At 46.7% G+C, this 16,857-nt stretch overlaps 11 non-coding genes and 1 pseudogene across 11 annotated transcripts; all 12 read right to left on the reverse strand.

Moving 5' to 3' along the window:
* Positions 1 to 57: 57 nt before the first annotated feature.
* Positions 58 to 173, reverse strand: LOC121312298. The gene has a single exon (XR_005949748.1). It is a non-coding gene; the product is annotated as a U5 spliceosomal RNA (small nuclear RNA).
* A 434-nt stretch (positions 174 to 607) lies between these two features.
* Positions 608 to 843, reverse strand: LOC121312302 (annotated as a pseudogene).
* Positions 844 to 6,573: 5,730 nt separating this feature from the next.
* LOC121312294 lies at positions 6,574 to 6,691 on the reverse strand. Its single transcript, XR_005949744.1, has one exon. It is a non-coding gene; the product is annotated as a U5 spliceosomal RNA (small nuclear RNA).
* A 482-nt stretch (positions 6,692 to 7,173) lies between these two features.
* On the reverse strand, positions 7,174 to 7,360 carry LOC121312292. The gene has a single exon (XR_005949742.1). It is a non-coding gene; the product is annotated as a U2 spliceosomal RNA (small nuclear RNA).
* A 5,077-nt stretch (positions 7,361 to 12,437) lies between these two features.
* Positions 12,438 to 12,555, reverse strand: LOC121312293. Its single transcript, XR_005949743.1, has one exon. It is a non-coding gene; the product is annotated as a U5 spliceosomal RNA (small nuclear RNA).
* A 541-nt stretch (positions 12,556 to 13,096) lies between these two features.
* On the reverse strand, positions 13,097 to 13,289 carry LOC121312299. Its single transcript, XR_005949749.1, has one exon. It is a non-coding gene; the product is annotated as a U2 spliceosomal RNA (small nuclear RNA).
* A 193-nt stretch (positions 13,290 to 13,482) lies between these two features.
* LOC121312295 lies at positions 13,483 to 13,600 on the reverse strand. The gene has a single exon (XR_005949745.1). It is a non-coding gene; the product is annotated as a U5 spliceosomal RNA (small nuclear RNA).
* Positions 13,601 to 14,112: 512 nt separating this feature from the next.
* Positions 14,113 to 14,305, reverse strand: LOC121312300. The gene has a single exon (XR_005949750.1). It is a non-coding gene; the product is annotated as a U2 spliceosomal RNA (small nuclear RNA).
* A 195-nt stretch (positions 14,306 to 14,500) lies between these two features.
* Positions 14,501 to 14,618, reverse strand: LOC121312296. Its single transcript, XR_005949746.1, has one exon. It is a non-coding gene; the product is annotated as a U5 spliceosomal RNA (small nuclear RNA).
* Positions 14,619 to 15,079: 461 nt separating this feature from the next.
* On the reverse strand, positions 15,080 to 15,272 carry LOC121312291. Its single transcript, XR_005949741.1, has one exon. It is a non-coding gene; the product is annotated as a U2 spliceosomal RNA (small nuclear RNA).
* Positions 15,273 to 15,469: 197 nt separating this feature from the next.
* LOC121312297 lies at positions 15,470 to 15,587 on the reverse strand. Its single transcript, XR_005949747.1, has one exon. It is a non-coding gene; the product is annotated as a U5 spliceosomal RNA (small nuclear RNA).
* A 381-nt stretch (positions 15,588 to 15,968) lies between these two features.
* LOC121312301 lies at positions 15,969 to 16,152 on the reverse strand. Its single transcript, XR_005949751.1, has one exon. It is a non-coding gene; the product is annotated as a U2 spliceosomal RNA (small nuclear RNA).
* Positions 16,153 to 16,857: the final 705 nt, after the last annotated feature.

Consider the following 16,857-nt stretch of genomic DNA (forward strand, 5'->3'; position numbering starts at 1 on the left):
CAACGGGGGCTACCGCCCTTTCTGTGCTCGTTCTGCTTTTAAACTCCATGTGGAGCCCCTCCCTGAGGGGAAGGGGTGTCCAAAAATTGGATCGAACTCGTAAATTCTCCTCTCCACGGAAATCTTTAGTAATAGGCGAAAGGTTCATTCGAGCTGTAGGGAAGCCGGAGCGTGCCTTTGCTGGTGGCCGAGCCCTTCCGGCCGGCCCAAAGGCCCTCCCCTCTGCCAAGCGGCAGCAAGGCCACGCAAAACAAAGAAAGGGAACTCTTCCCAAAACGCATCCGCCGTTCCGCCCCGGCGAAAGGGCGCTTTGCTGGTGCTGCGGCTACACTGGCCATCTGCGTGATTTGCCTGCCTAGAAATATAATTGAAAAAAAAAAAAAAAAAAAAAAAAAGACGAAAGAGAAGCGGGAAAACGCTGCGTCCCCCAGGAAAGGAGGTGGGAGTGGAGGTGGGTGCTCTCTCTTCTCTCGCGCGGCAATCGCTCGCGCGTCCGCTCTCCTCTCCGTGGTCTGTCTCCTCTCTCTCTCCTCTCCTCTCTCTCTCTCTCTCTCTCTCAATCTCTCTCTCTTTCTCTCTCTCTCTCTCTCTCTTTTGACCTTTCTTAGAAATGTGCACCGTTCCCGGAGGTACTGCAATACCGGGTCGATGCGTGGAGTGGACGGAGCAAGCCCCTGTTCCATCTCCCGCTTCCAAAAATCAATTTAATATATGGTCCCCCTGATAGGGGACGTATCAGATATTAAACTGATAAGAACATATTTTTTTTGTTTTTAAAGTTTTTATTTATTTTCCTTGGACAGTGAAAACATAATCATACATAATCAAAACACTAAAAACAATACAAAAGAAACAATCACATAATCCAAGTCATAAAAACTTTACAATAAAGAACAGGGTCTTAGAAAAAACAATTCTTTTAAAAACAATACATAAAACCAACCAAATGTATGTGCAAAAAAAACACAGCTTCCATTTGTACCGGTTAGCAAATGTGACAGAAAAACAACCCGCTTCACCCCCTATCTTTGGACCATGAACCGGCACGAGTCCAGGTGGCAGGCAAACACCAGCAAGGGCCCCATTTCTCCTGGGCGATGTCTTCTCCCTCACGCAGCGCATCCTGTATCTGATACTCTCCGAGCCTGTGGCAAGCCAAGTTCTTCACCTCTCCAGAGGTCAGAAGGTTTCCTTTAAACACTAGGAGGTTTCTCGCCTTCCACATGGCCTCTTTAAAACAGTTTAGCATGACCCATAGGTATGGCCATTCCTCTTTTGGGATGAACCCAGGCTTAACCCCATACAAAACCATTGCCTTTAGGAGCCTTCTCTTATTTAAAAAACAGCGCAGAAAAACTTCGGCTTCCCGCCAGACTTTTTTTGCTTGCCCACAGTCCCAGAACAGGTGCGCTGCCGACTCTTCTTCCCCACAGTCCTTAAAAGGACATCTAGGGGTCTTCCCGAGCTTCCTCCGAAACATAGCAGCCCTTACTGGAAGGATCTCATGCACTGTCTGCCATGCCAAGTCCTTGTGCCGATTCATGAGTCTCGGGTGAGCTACCGCCAACCAAATTCCTTCCACAACCTGTGGGTTAAAAAAAGAAACGTTACACATCTTCTCTCTATCCAGTACAAATTTCCGCACTTTCCGGGGGTCCTGCCACACCTCATTATCCAGTGTAAAAAGCTCCTCTTTCTTTAGAAACAGTTTAATTTTATTATAGTGAAAGGGTGCTTCCCATGCCGTCGGCACTGACAAAACAGGGTAAAACATTTTAAAACCTCTTAAGATCGGTCCTAAAAAATATCTCACAAAATGCGCTGTTTTGGTTGACCCATACAAACATAACCTTACATGACAAATGACAAAATGCAAAAACAGGGTTTTCGTGAGGTCAGGAACCCCCTTCCCTCCATTTTTTGCGGCCCTGTGTACCACCTCTCTTTTTAGCATTTCATTCTTCCTCCCCCAGAAGAAACGCATCACGCTTCGTGTCAGGGCACACAGGACATTTCTAGTTGGAGGGAACACTGCTGACAAATACAACAAAACAGGTAAAATAACAGATTTTAAAATTAAACATTTTCCCTCAAAGGTGAGTTCCCTGAGGCTCCACAGCCCCAACTTTTGTGCAACCTTTGCTGTAACGTCCACCCAGTTCTGCATCCCAGACCCGTTCTTAAAAAATTTAATCCCTAAAATTTTAATAAAATCATTCTTAAAACACAACCCAATACTGGGTACTCTGGCCCATTTCCCATACATCATGCACTCGCTCTTATTAAAGTTGACTTTAGAACCTGACGCCCTGCAGAACCCCTCAACTGTACTCATTGTCCTCTCCATGGAGAACTCGTCTCTGCAGATGATTGACACATCATCCATATACAAAATGCATTTTACTTGTTCACCTCCACTCCCAGGTACAAACAGTCCACAGGTCTGTTTATTAGCCCTAATAGCAATGGCTAAAGGCTCAATGCTACATATAAACAGCAAAGGAGACAGTGGACAGCCTTGGCACACTCCACTTCGGATTTTAACTGGTTCAGACGAGCTCCCATTTACCAAAACAACACTTTGAATGTCTTTATACAAGATCTGAATCCAATTAACGAACCCGATTGGAAACCCCATTTTCAACAGTACACCAAACATGTACTTGTGCGCTATCCTATCATATGCCTTCTCTAAGTCCAAATTCAGGACACTAAACGGGAGCTCCCTCTCCCTGGCATAACAGATAGTATCTCTCACGAGTATCAGGCTGTCCATTATCCTCCTACCCGGGACTGCACATACCTGGTCCTGATGGATGACTGTATCAATCACCTGCCCCATCCTCCCAGTCAGGATCTTCGCCAGCAACTTATAGTCTGTGTTAAGGAGACTGATTGGACGCCAGTTCTTCAAATCTTCTGGATCTCCCTTCTTATAGAGCAGAGTGATGATGCTCCTCTTGAAGGAAGCAGCCATTTCCCCAGCATTAGAAATCTCTATAAAAACACTCAACAAATCATATTTTAAAATACTCCAAAAGCACTTGTAGTATTCAGCAGGTAAGCCATCCTCCCCAGGCGTTTTCCCCATTTTGCTCATTTTCAAAGCTTTATCCAGCTCTTTTAGAGAAAAGCCCTTTACCAACATCTCCTTCTGTTCATTATTTAACCCTGCATTAATACCTTCAATCATTTCTTTATAATTGCTCTCTACCACACTCTTTTCATTGTACAAATTCTCATAAAAAATTTCCGCCACTTCACACATGTCTTTATTTCCCTTCCTCACCCCACCATCGACCCCTTTTAACCCCTCCATCACCTGCTTCCTGTCAAATACTTTCTTAAAAAAGAACCTTGAACAGGTCTCTTCTTTCTCAATCCTTTCTATCTTGCTTTGCAGTATCACTGACTCACTTTTTTTATACCTTAAATGTTTTATTCTCTCTTTCACCCCCTTTATCTCTTCAGAGACTTCAAAACCCGCCCTCTCCTGCAAAAACAATCTCTGAAGCTTCCTTTCCAGCCATTTGCATTTCTCTCTTGCTTTACGCACCTTATCCCTGCCTTCATTTATAAAAAACAATTTGGTTTTCCTTTTAACAAAATCCCACCACTCACTCTTCCTTTCAAAGAAAACCTGTAGAGACCTCCACCCTTTATACTTCTCTACATATTTCTCTCTTATTTTACTATCCTCTAATAATTTTACATTTAATTTCCATACTCCCTTCCCCTTTTCACTCACCCCTCCCAGATCCAATGTTGACTTCACCATCACATGATCGGAGAAGAACACAGGCTCCAGTTTACAACCTTTCACCTCCACCCCCTCGGAAACAAAGACCATATCGATCCTGGATTTCCTAGTCCCCTGAGGGTTGCTCCAGGTAAAGCCCTCTTCAGAATGGATCCTCTTATAGCAGTCTGTCAACTTAAAATCTTTAATAATTTTGTTCAATAACACCGATGTTTTATCTAATTTAAACTCTTCCTTCCCAGCCTTCCTGTCACTCCCACTCCTCACACAATTCCAGTCACCCCCCATCACTACCGGTATGGATGAACTAAGCTCCATCCTCACCAGTCCCAACAGTTCAACCCTCTGGTGTTTCTCCACAGGCGCATACACATTCACCAGTTTAATCTCTTGTTTATTACAAACCACTCTCACCATCACAACCCTCCCATCCTGCAACACACTTCTCTCTTTAATTACACACTTATTATTTTTAAACAGTATTGCCACCCCCGCATTCTTATTTTCATCTGTCCCCGACCACACTGATTCACCTTTCAGCCACATGCTTTCCAACTCTCTATATTCTTTTCTAAACCCAATCCCACACTCTTGCAAAAAGAACACATCTGCATCAATATCTGCTAGCCACTCTAAAACAGCTTTGCACCTGACCTTGCTCACCACACTCCTCACATTCACTGTAGCTATTATGAGCGCCATGTGGAACAACAAAAGGTGTGACGACATAACCATTACATTTTACTTGGCTCCATCCCCACGCTATCTGAGAACTGCTGTACGTTATCATCGTCTAAAAAAGAGGTGTCCCCAGGGTCAATACCCCTCCCACCATAAGACCTGTCACTCAGTACCGAGGAGTCAGAACCAGGAGACACCGGAGCTCCCGGCCTAGCATGCTTACTGTCCTCTTTTATTCCCTTTTTCCCTCTTTTCCCCACTTTCATACAACATCTCACCTCTTCCCTTTTCTCCAATTTCCTTTTCCATGAAGCTCTCTCCTGCTCCATTTGTTCCTCATCAAGCTCTCCTCCCACCTCTTCCTCCTCCTCCTCCACCTCTATCTCCTCTTCACTAGACTCCCCCTCCGATCCACTCTCTACATCACTCACCACATATCCCCTTGGATGCATCTGGCCACATGGGATAGGGGTCTCGTCCTGGGTACCTGAGGGACCTACCTCCCCCTTACTCTTATTCGACCCCTCTCCGAGCCCCTCACTGTCCTCTTCTGAAGATGTAACCTGCAGATCTACTGCCAAGGAAACCCCCTGCTGCTCCTTCTGTCCGTCCCCCTGATCCATCTCCTCCTCCCCCTCACTTCCTCTCTGCTCTCCCGCCCCAGATGCCTGCCCTTTCCCCTCATCCTCTCTACTCTCACTCTCCCCTCTCCCCTGCTGCTCACCTCCCTTCCCTTCCCCCTCAGTACTCTCCTTCCTCTTTCCTCTCCCTTCCTGCTGTTCCCTGTCTTCCCTCTCCTTCTCCTCCCTCTGCTCCCTCTCCCTCTCCCTCTGCTCTCTCTCCCTCTCTTCATTTCTCTTTGCTTTGTTAGCAAAGGAGGCCGGACAGTGCATAAAAAGGTGCTCAGTACTGTCACATAAGCTACACTTCCTTTTCTCCTGACACTCGCTCGCCACATGCCCCTCACCTTTACAAACATAACACATAATTTTTGTGCACCCCGCCGCCAAGTGACCCATTGCCCCACACTTTCGACACAATTTGGGTTGCCCAAAATAATGTACATATCCCCTATCCATCCCCAGTACTATTTCAGAGGGAATGACTCTATACCCCTCATACCCATTCGGATCTGGCAACAGACTTACACGCACTCTCCATGCACCATTCCATACCCCATCACTATCCCTCACTTTCTCTGCACCCCCATGCACCAAACAATACTTCCTCAACCACATACACACATCCTCTCCCTGCACAGTCTCCGAACCCATCCTCACAATCACCACCCTCCTAGCAACATCAGTCAAGGTAGTCACATGAAACCTACTCAACTGATGGTCATCTTTCCCTAAAATAAACAACCGGTGACATTTCTGCAAATCACTCACCTCCCTAAAACTCACATCCCAAGTGTTTCCCTTCCCCACAGTAATAATACAATTGAGTTGATCTGGCTTGAATCCCAATTTATTCTGTAACACAGACCTAGAGAACTCAAGCCTATTAAATTCAACCTCCTGCCCCTCTCCTCTCTCCTGCTCCTTCAAGGAAATCCTTATACAATTAAAACGACGTGCCGCAAACCTCGAGGCCGCCATTTTAACTATATAAACACCTTCTCCCACAAAAAAGGGTTTAAGTTTTAAATTTAGCCAAGGCCAAAAAAAGCAAGGTATCAACCTATGAAAAAGAAAACGAAAAACAGCAGATAAGGTGCCCTCAAAGGGTCCCCCTTACCTGCTCAACAACCTGGCTCCTGGACTGCCGCCTGCCCTAGTCCTCTCCTACCCAGACCACAGCTACCAGCAACCAACGTTGCTCCCGTTTACCTTACCGATACCTTACCGATCGCTTCCAAATCGAGCTGCGGTCAAGCCACACACTGGATCAGAGCCAAGAGGCCGAGAAGCGATGCCCACAATGTTTTTGGCCAAACTCCCCGGGCGCGGCCGCCCGCCCCGCAGTCCGTGCGTCGTCGTCCACCATGACCGAAGAGCCCGCAGGCTTCTCGGGCGGGCGGAAGGTGGGAGGAAGGAAGGAAGGAAGGAAGGAGGGAAGGAAAGGTGCCGGGCTGCAACGGGGGCGACCGCCCTTTCTGTGCGCGTTCTGCTTTTAAACTCCAGGTGGATCCCCTCCCTGAGGGGAAGGGCTGTCCAAAAATTGGATCGAACTCGTAAATGCTCCTCTCCACGGAAATCTTTAGTAAAAGGCGAAAGGTTCATTCGAGCTGTAGAGAAGCCGGAGCGTGCCTTTGCTGGTGGCCGAGCCCTTCCGGCCGGCCCAAAGGCAAAGCCCCTCCCCTCTGCCAAGCGGCAGCGAGGCCACGCACGCAAAACAAAAACAGGGAACTCCTCCCAAAACGCATCTGCCGTTCCGCCCCGGCGAAACGGCGCTTTGCTGCTGCTGCTACACTGGCCTGCTGCGTGCGTTAGGCCTGCCTGAATATTAAATATGAAAAAAAACAAAAAAAAGGAAAAAACAAAAAAAAAAAAAAAAAACAAAAACGGAACGAACGAAAGAGCCGGGAAAACTGCCCCCCCAGGAAATTGTAGGCACGAGGTGGGGCTCGTGTGCTCTCTCTCTCGCTCACTTCGCAGTCCGCTCACCCCGAATCGCTTCTCTCTCTACTCCCCTCGATCAACCCTCCACCTCCTCAATCTCTCCTCCATTCCTCTCTCTTCTCATGGCACCCTCTCTCTCTCTCTCTCTCTCTCTTTTGACCTTTCTGAGAACTGTGCACCGTTCCCGGAGGTACTGCAATACCGGGTCGATGCGTGGAGTGGACGGAGCAAGCCCCGCTTCCATCTCCCGCTTCCAAAAATCCATTTAATATAGACGGTCCCCCTATGGGGGACGTATCAGATATTAAACTGATAAGAACATTTTTTTTTTTTTTTTTTTTTTATTAGAAAATATTAGAAAATACTCAAACAATAAATACTCAAACAATAAACACAATCACGTAATTAACAATTCAAAACAGACCTTACCCTTCCCCAAATATTTTCACAAAAATCATCCCCATACATGTGTTTGTCCATTTTAATTACATCTTTTATCTTCCAAAGAAACAAAAAATAGGCTTCTGTCGGTTCTGTTTTATCTTTTTTCTTTTTAATACACAAATTTCTTTTCTCCCATAATACCACCTTCCCCAAACTAATAATAAGCCATACTGCTCTAAATTTCTCTTTTGGCAGCTTTATCACCTCCTCCCCATACAAGATAACCTTCCCATTCAAAATTATATCACAAAACAAACTAATAAGATTGCTACATTTTCCCCAAAATACCTTTGCAAAAGTGCAGTCCCAGAACACATGTAAGACTGTTTCCTCCTTTTTGCACCTTGGACACTCTGCGTTTACCGCACATTGATGCCTATACAGTCTTTCCTTTACTGGCAATCTATCTAGAGCACACAGCCACCCCAAATCTTTGCACTCATTTCCTAACCATTTTGGCTGTATGCCTTCCCAATTTACTAATTTAAGATTGTGTTCATATCTTCCTTCCCATCTCTCTCTTATCTTTTCATACATTTTTTTATGGTTTAACAAAACATCCCTTTCTATTTCTTTTATTTGCATTTTTAAAAAGACTGATGCGTACATGTAGTGTTCTGGCCTTGTCTCAGCGTTTGGGACCGTGTTGTCCCAGGGTATTATCCCTCTTAAAACTGCTCCAAACCATAACCGAGTAAAATAAAAAGACTTGTGCTCTGTTCCCTTCAGCAGTGTTTTGCATATTTGATTTAAAAAAAAACAATCCAATTTTACAGATAAACACGGAATGTCTCTTCCTCCCTTTGCCACCTTCCCATACATCAATTCCCTATTCACACTTTCGTATTTATTGCCCCATACAAAAGAAAACATTAACCTAGTTAGTATTATTTTATTTTTTGCGTTAATAGGAAACACCCGTGCCAAATAAACTAGTGCTGGTACTATGTCTGTTTTTATTACTAGAATTCTCCCACTGATGGTCAGTCTTCTACATTTCCACATATTTAATTTTACTTTAACTTTCTCAATTTTCTCTTCCCAATTTTTCTTTATCCCATCCTTCTGAAAAAAGTGCACCCCCAAGATTTTTAACCCTTCCCTGCACACAGTTATACCTCCCCTGCTGTCCGTCCTCCCTTCCCACTTACCACAGAACATCATGCACGATTTCTCCAAATTTACTTTTGACCCAACAGCTTCTCCGTATGTTTTTAATAACAAGATTGCTCTATCTATGGCCCAATCTGAACATAAAAACAAAGTTGTGTCGTCTGCGTATTGTGCAATCTTGACCCTTTTCCCCTTACTCCCTGGGATATGAACCCCATCTATATCTTTATCTTTTCTTATTAAGTTTGCCAAAGGCTCAATACACAACACATACAATAATGGTGACATCGGACACCCTTGCCTCACCCCCCCTTCCTGCCTTACCTGTTCACTGAGAAACCCATTAATTTGCACCTTGCTAGTTGCTTTGTTGTACATCGTTCTAATCCACTTTACAAAGGTTCCACAATTCATTCTTTCTAGAACGGAAAACAGAAATTCGTGGCTGACCCTATCAAAAGCCTTCTCCTGGTCAACACTCAACAGACACAGAGGTAAGTCTCTTTCTTTTACCCAGCTGATGACATCCCTAGTTAATTGTAAATTGTAAGTTGTGGACCTATTCTTAACCCCACAAGTCTGGTCCTCATTAACTAGACTGGGCATCACTGCTTTTAGTCTATTGGTCATTACTTTACCCAAGATTTTATAATCTACATTTAACAGGGTAATAGGCCTCCAGTTTTTTAGCAGGTTCTTATCTCCCTTTTTATATATCAGACTTATTATCCCTGTCTTCATGGTTTCTGGCATCTCTCCATCCACCAAAATCTCTCTGTACACCTCAGTTAAATCGTCTCCTAAAATATCCCAAAAACAAACATAAAATTCCTTTGGTAACCCGTCACACCCAGGAGTTTTATCAGCTTTCAAAGACTTCAATGCCGTCTCTATCTCACATTTGGTTATCTCTTGCTCCAGAAGTGTTTTCTCATCGTTATTTAACTTCTGGTCTATATTGTTCAACAATTCCTCTGCTTTTGTGTGATCTATTTCCCTTTTGTTAAAAAGTTCCTGATAAAACTCCTGAGCATGCTTTAAGATGTCCTCTCTTTTATTGATTTTCCCTGTCCCTGTTTCTAATTCAGAAATTACACATTTCCTTTGTTTTCCTTTAATACTTTGAAAAAAAAATTTAGAGCATTTTTCGTCTTGTTCTTTTTCTGTTACTTTAGCCAAAAATGTAAATTCCTTAACCTTTTTTTCGATGTTATTTTGTATTTCCTTTTTAATGTTGTTATATGCTTCTAAACTAACCTCTTTCCCCTCGTTTATTTTAGAATGCATGATCTCTAATTCTTTTTGTAATTTTCTCTCAAAATGTCTCTCCTCTTTCTTTTTCCTTTTACTGTATATTTGGCAAAACTATCTTATTTTAACTTTTACCATCTCCCACCAATCAACAATGGTTCCGAAAGCCCACTTCATATCTTTCCATGTATTATAAAAGATCTTAAATTCGTGCCTGAATTCATCACACTCTAACCCTTTCATATTCAATTTCCAATACCCCCTACCTATGTCCTCCCCCTTAATTTCAATAGAAGCCCCAATTGTATCATGGTCTGAAAACCAGTTGGGATACATGAAGAAATCCAAGATCTTAATATTTTTAGATATAAAGAAGTAATCTAACCTTTTACTCGCTCCTCTTGAGTTTCTCCATGTATGCCCTACACCTTTTTTATTGTGTCTCCTATACACATCCACCAAATCATAATCCCCCAATACCTTTATTAAATACTGTGCAGAAAAGTCATAGTCACCCTCAAAACATGTGTTAAAATCCCCACCCATTACAACTGTGCGATTGGTACATAGAATATTAGGTAAGTGCTTAAATGTGTCCAGCCTTGTCCCTTTTAATGTAGGTGCGTACATATTCACCAGGCTAAGCTTTCTATCATTGAGCCTGCCATCTGTATACATTAATCTGCCTGGTATGATCACTCTTGTTTCCTCAATGACAAACCTGGTATTTTTAAATAATATTCCCACCCCATCTGAATGTACATTACCAATGCTCCATACTGAAGCACCATCCTTCCAGTCCTTACTAAAGCGTTCAATGTCCTCTGAATTCTTCAGGTGGCATTCCTGCAAAAAACAGACTTGAAAGTCCAAAGACCTGAGAGAAAAGAACAAGGAAGCCCTCTTACCAACATCTCTCATGCCCCTAGTGTTGACTGAAAACACGTTGAAATACATTTTTTTTTTATGTTCCATCTTCTTTACCACCCTTCTGGAACATTGTCGTTTTCTTCATGTTGTCCACCATTGAGTCACTCAAGTAATTGAGCTGGGAATCCACGCTGTTCTCCTCACTATCCACTTCTGATGGCACCAACGGGGAGCTCTCTATGGAAGACGGCTCGACACTTGAGACTTCTTCCTCTCCCACCTCCTCATTTTCCAAACACTCGTAGCTGTTGGATGTCTCAATTACGCAGACTTTGTTGTCACCTTCCAAACCCTCCTGGTTTAATTTCCTCTTTGTCGTTCTTTTTCCTCCCACCAATTCCCAACCCATCTCGTCACTTTCTTCTGTGTCTCCCCATTGTTTTGTGCCCCCAACAGGTGTATCTGAAATCACCGTACCTTGAGATGATTCGTCGGTCGCCATAGCTTCAGGTAAGTTCTCAACACTAGTAACTGACTTCTTTTTTTCCCTTTTTTCTTTTCCAGACACTCCTGCCACAGGGTCCTCAACAGCGGGAGGCTCCAACCCAACAGCCAGAGGCTCCTCCATCGCAGCCGCCGTTGTAGTCACTGGAAGATTCTCCTGCACAGCGCCTTCAGAAACAGCGCCCCCATCAGCACAGGTAGGTGCAATTTCTTCTAGAACCTCCTCAACGTCACGAAATGACTCAGCGTAAGTCTTGTGTCGGTAAGGGCAGTCCTTGAACATGTGCTCAGTGGAATCACACAGGTTGCAGGATCTGGGTTTTTTACATTCCTTTGCCTCATGTCCCGTCTCTAGACAATTTCTGCAGAAGATATTAGGGCACATTACTGCAATATGTCCCTGCTCTCCGCATTTTCGACAGGTTTTGGGTTGTCCATAATAATACAGATATCCCTTAACACCACCGATATAAAAGGATGCTGGGGGACATTCAAACCCTCCTATTTTCCTCTTAAAACGGACAGTGTATTTTCTATTCCCGTTCCACATACCATCATAGTCCATCTCTCTTACTCCAGCACCTAAAACATCGCAGTATTTAGTCAGAAATCGCCGAATGTCCTGCTCTTTAGTATAAGGGTTCTGCATGCACACTGTCACGGTTCTCACCCGGCTTGCAAACAGTGGCTCCACTCTGAAGTTTGAAATCGGAGAGATGTCCTTTGATTCCAGGCACTTGGTCCATGCTTCCTCGCATAAGTAGTCCCCCGCGAAAGTCACTTCATAGGTACTCCTTAGTGGAAAGTCCCGGTAGCAATAGATCTGCGCCGCTGTAACTCCCAGGAATTCAAAAATGATGTCCTTGGCAAAGCTCCTTCTTGTCATGGTGAACTGAACTCCATCCTTTTCTCTTCCAATGAAACGTATTGTATTCAGAAGTCGCGCCGAGGGGGCCGACATGTAGTCTCCGGTCGCCATCACCTTCTCTTTTCTCTCTATTTAGAAAAAGCTGCGGTCATGCCACATACTTAATCCGAGCCAAGAGGCCGAGAAGCGATGCCCACAATGGTTTTGGCCAAACGCCCCGGGCGCGGCCGCCCGCCGCAGCAGTCGTGGTACTTGCTTCTCGGGCGGGCGGAGGGGAAGGAAGGAAGGAAGGAAGGAAGGAAGGAAGGAAGGAAAGGTGCCGGGCTCCAACGGGGGCGACCGCCCTTTCTGTGCTCGTTCTGCTTTTAAACTCCAGGTGGAGCCCCTCCCTGAGGGGAAGGGCTGTCCAAAAATTGGATCGAACTCGTAAATGCTCCTCTCCACGGAAATCTTTAGTAAAAGGCGAAAGGTTTATTCGAGCTGTAGAGAAGCCAGAGCGTGCCTTTGCTGGTGGCCGAGCCCTTCCGGCCGGCCGGCCCAAAGGCACTCCCCTCTGCCAAGCGGCAGCGAGGCCACGCACGCAAAACAAAAACAGGGAACTCCTCCCAAAACGCATCTGCCGTTCCGCCCCGGCGAAAGGGCGCTTTGCTGCTGCTGCTACACTGGCCTGCTGCGTGTGTTAGGCCTGCCTGAATATGAAATATGAAAAAAAAAAAAAAAAAAAAAAAAAAAAAAAAAAAAAAAAAACGAAAAGAGCGGGAAAACGGCGCGTCCCAGGAAAGGGGAGGTGGGGAGGGGGGGAGGGTGGGGCTCTCTCTCTCTCGCTCTCTCTCTCTCTCTCTCTCTCTCTCTCTCTCCTCTCTCTCTCTCTTATCTCCTCAGCCAACCCCTCCATCCACCGCTCGCGCAATCGAGCAGGGCCATACATCACCCTTTCCCCGCGCCTCTGCTCTCTCTCTCTCTCTCTCTCTCTCTCTCTCTCTCTCTCTCTCTCTCTCGCTCTCTCTCTTTCTCTCTCTCTCTCTCTTTTGACCTTTCTGAGAAATGTGCACCGTTCCCGGAGGTACTGCAATACCGGGTCGATGCGTGGAGTGGACGGAGCAAGCCCCGCTTCCATCTCCCGCTTCCAAAAATCCATTTAATATAGACGGTCCCCCTATGGGGGACGTATCAGATATTAAACTGATAAGAACAGATACTACACTTGATCTGAGCCAAGAGGCCGAGAAGCGATGCCCACAATGGTTTTGGCCAAACGCCCCGGGCGCGGCCGCCCGCCGCAGCAGTCGTGGTACTTGCTTCTCGGGCGGGCGGGCGGAGGGAGGAAGGAAGGAAGGAAGGAAGGAAGGAAGGAAGGAAAGGTGCCGGGCTCCAACGGGGGCGACCGCCCTTTCTGTGCTCGTTCTGCTTTTAAACTCCAGGTGGAGCCCCTCCCTGAGGGGAAGGGCTGTCCAAAAATTGGATCGAACTCGTAAATGCTCCTCTCCACGGAAATCTTTAGTAAAAGGCGAAAGGTTCATTCGAGCTGTAGAGAAGCCGGAGCGTGCCTTTGCTGGTGGCCGAGCCCTTCCGGCCGGCCCAAAGGCACTCCCCTCTACCAAGCGGCAGCAAGGCCACGCAAAACAAAAAAAGGGAACTCTTCCCAAAACGCATCTGCCGTTCCGCCCCGGCGAAAGGGCGCTTTGCTGCTGCTGCTACACTGTGGCCTGCTGCGTGTGTTAGGCCTGCCTGAATATGAAAATGAAAAAAAAAAAAAAAAAAAAAAAAAAAAAAGGGAAAAAGAGCGGGAAAACGGGCTGCCGAGGGCCCAGAAAGGGCTGTCTGCTTTGGGAGGGGGGGAGGCTTGTTCTCCCCCTCTCCTCTTAAAACTCGCCGCAGGGTCCGCGATCCTCGCATCGCTCTCCTCTTCTCTCCTCTCCTCTCTCTCTAGTCTACTCTCGCTCGCGTCGCGGGTGGGCTCGCTCGCTCCTCTACTCTCTCTCTCTAAAACCCTCCCGTAGGTCTCGCGAAAAGACTCTGGGTGGACGCTCTCTCTCTCTCTCTTTTGTCCTTTCTGAGAACTGTGCACCGTTCCCGGAGGTACTGCAATACCGGGTCGATGCGTGGAGTGGACGGAGCAAGCCCCGCTTCCATCTCCCGCTTCCAAAAATCCATTTAATATAGACGGTCCCCCTATGGGGGACGTATCAGATATTAAACTGATAAGAACAGATACTACACTTGATCTGAGCCAAGAGGCCGAGAAGCGATGCCCACAATGGTTTTGGCCAAACGCCCCGGGCGCGGCCGCCCGCCGCAGCAGTCGTGGTACTTGCTTCTCGGGCGGGCGGAGGAAGGAGGAAGGAAGGAGGAAGGAAGGAAGGAAGGAAGGAAGGAAAGGTGCCGGGCTCCAACGGGGGCGACCGCCCTTTCTGTGCTCGTTCTGCTTTTAAACTCCAGGTGGAGCCCCTCCCTGAGGGGAAGGGCTGTCCAAAAATTGGATCGAACTCGTAAATGCTCCTCTCCACGGAAATCTTTAGTAAAAGGCGAAAGGTTCATTCGAGCTGTAGAGAAGCCGGAGCGTGCCTTTGCTGGTGGCCGAGCCCTTCCGGCCGGCCCAAAGGCCCAAAGGCCCTCCCCTCTGCCAAGCGGCAGCGAGGCCACGCACGCAAAACAAAAACAGGGAACTCCTCCCAAAACGCATCTGCCGTTCCGCCCCGGCGAAAGGGCGCTTTGCTGCTGCTGCTACACTGGCCTGCTGCGTGTGTTAGGCCTGCCTGAATATGAAAAAAAAAAAAAAAAAAAAAAAAAAAAAAAAAAAAAAAAAAAAAAAGAGCTAGCGGTGAAAACGGCGCGTCCCCAGAAAGGGTGTGCCGTGGGGGAGGGGTCCTCTCCTCCTCTTTCTCGCGGTGTCCCCTCCCCCTCTCACCTCTCTCCCCGCGGCTCGCAGTCGCTCGCTCTCTCGCTCTCTCTCTCTCTCTCTCTCTCTCTCTCGCTCTCTCTCTCTCTCTCTCTCTCTCTCTCTCTCTCTTTTGTCCTTTCTGAGAACTGGGCACCGTTCCCGGAGGTACTGCAATACCGGGTCGATGCGTGGAGTGGACGGAGCAAGCCCCGCTTCCATCTCCCGCTTCCAAAAATCCATTTAATATAGACGGTCCCCCTATGGGGGACGTATCAGATATTAAACTGATAAGAACAGATACTACACTTGATCTTAGCCAAAAGGCCGAGAAGCGATGCCCACAATGGTTTTGGCCAAACGCCCCGGGCGCGGCCGCCCGCCGCAGCAGTCGTGGTACTTGATTCTCGGGCGGGCGGAGGGAGGAAGGAAGGAAGGAAGGAAGGAAGGAAGGAAGGAAGGAAGGAAAGGTGCCGGGCTCCAACGGGGGCGACCGCCCTTTCTGTGCTCGTTCTGCTTTTAAACTCCAGGTGGAGCCCCTCCCTGAGGGGAAGGGCTGTCCAAAAATTGGATCGAACTCGTAAATGCTCCTCTCCACGGAAATCTTTAGTAAAAGGCGAAAGGTTCATTCGAGCTGTAGAGAAGCCGGAGCGTGCCTTTGCTGGTGGCCGAGCCCTTCCGGCCGGCCCAAAGGCCCTCCCCTCTGCCAAGCGGCAGCGAGGCCACGCACGCAAAACAAAAACAGGGAACTCCTCCCAAAACGCATCTGCCGTTCCGCCCCGGCGAAAGGGCGCTTTGCTGCTGCTGCTACACTGGCCTGCTGCGTGTGTTAGGCCTGCCTGAATATGAAATATGAAAAAAAAAAAAAAAAAAAAAAAAAAAAAAAAAAAAAAAGAACGAAAAGAGCGGGAAAACGGCGCGTCCCAGGAAAGGGGAGGTGGGGAGGGAGGGAGGGTGGGGCTCTCTCTCTCTCTCTCTCTCTCTCTCTCTCCTCTCTCGCTCTCTCTCGCTCTCTCTCTCTTTTGACCTTTCTGAGAAATGGGCACCGTTCCCGGAGGTACTGCAATACCGGGTCGATGCGTGGAGTGGACGGAGCAAGCCCCGCTTCCATCTCCCGCTTCCAAAAATCCATTTAATATAGACGGTCCCCCTATGGGGGACGTATCAGATATTAAACTGATAAGAACAGATTTTTTTTTTTTTTTTTGGAAAAATAAATTTATTTAATCTTCTCACTACAATACAGTGTTGTTCACAGTTATAACATTTAAAAAATCAGTCATTTTCAAACATTATACTTTACAGCACTCTAAAACTATGGTTGCATCCCATTATACATGCAACTAGAAACATGACAGCAAGATATCCTATTTTCTAACAGTTTAAAACCCTGGTAAAACATCTACATTTCATGATACATCCATTGCACAGGTAAACTCATAGTCTATTGATTGTAAAAATTAAAGCACATTAATACAGGCAGGTACCGTAAAACTGTTTAAAACCTCACTCACTCAATTGTGAAAACCAGAGTATGTGTCATAAATAATCTGCTTCACCCCCTATTGTGAGCCCCCTAACCAACTCCAGACCGGCCCGCAAGGGCACACCAGCTGCCACGCCACTTCTTCCTCGCGCTGTCATGCCCTTCCAGTATCCCGTCCCGAAGCTGGTACTCGCTGAGGCTGCGGCAGGCCAATTTCATGCACTCCTTTCCATCCATGTATTTCTTCTTGAAGACCAACACGTTTCTTGTAGCCCACAGAGCATGATTGACACAATTTATGACAATCCATAAACACACCCCATCCTTCTTATTTGTTTTGCTCGGGGTTATACCGTACAAGACGTGTTTGCTCTCCAATTGGTCATAGTCCATGAAACTCCCGATCAGCCCCCTTGCCTCCTTCCAGACTTTCTGGGC

This window comes from Polyodon spathula, unplaced genomic scaffold (genome assembly GCF_017654505.1).
Source record: "Polyodon spathula isolate WHYD16114869_AA unplaced genomic scaffold, ASM1765450v1 scaffolds_3817, whole genome shotgun sequence".
NCBI classification, from domain to species: Eukaryota; Metazoa; Chordata; class Actinopteri; order Acipenseriformes; family Polyodontidae; genus Polyodon; species Polyodon spathula.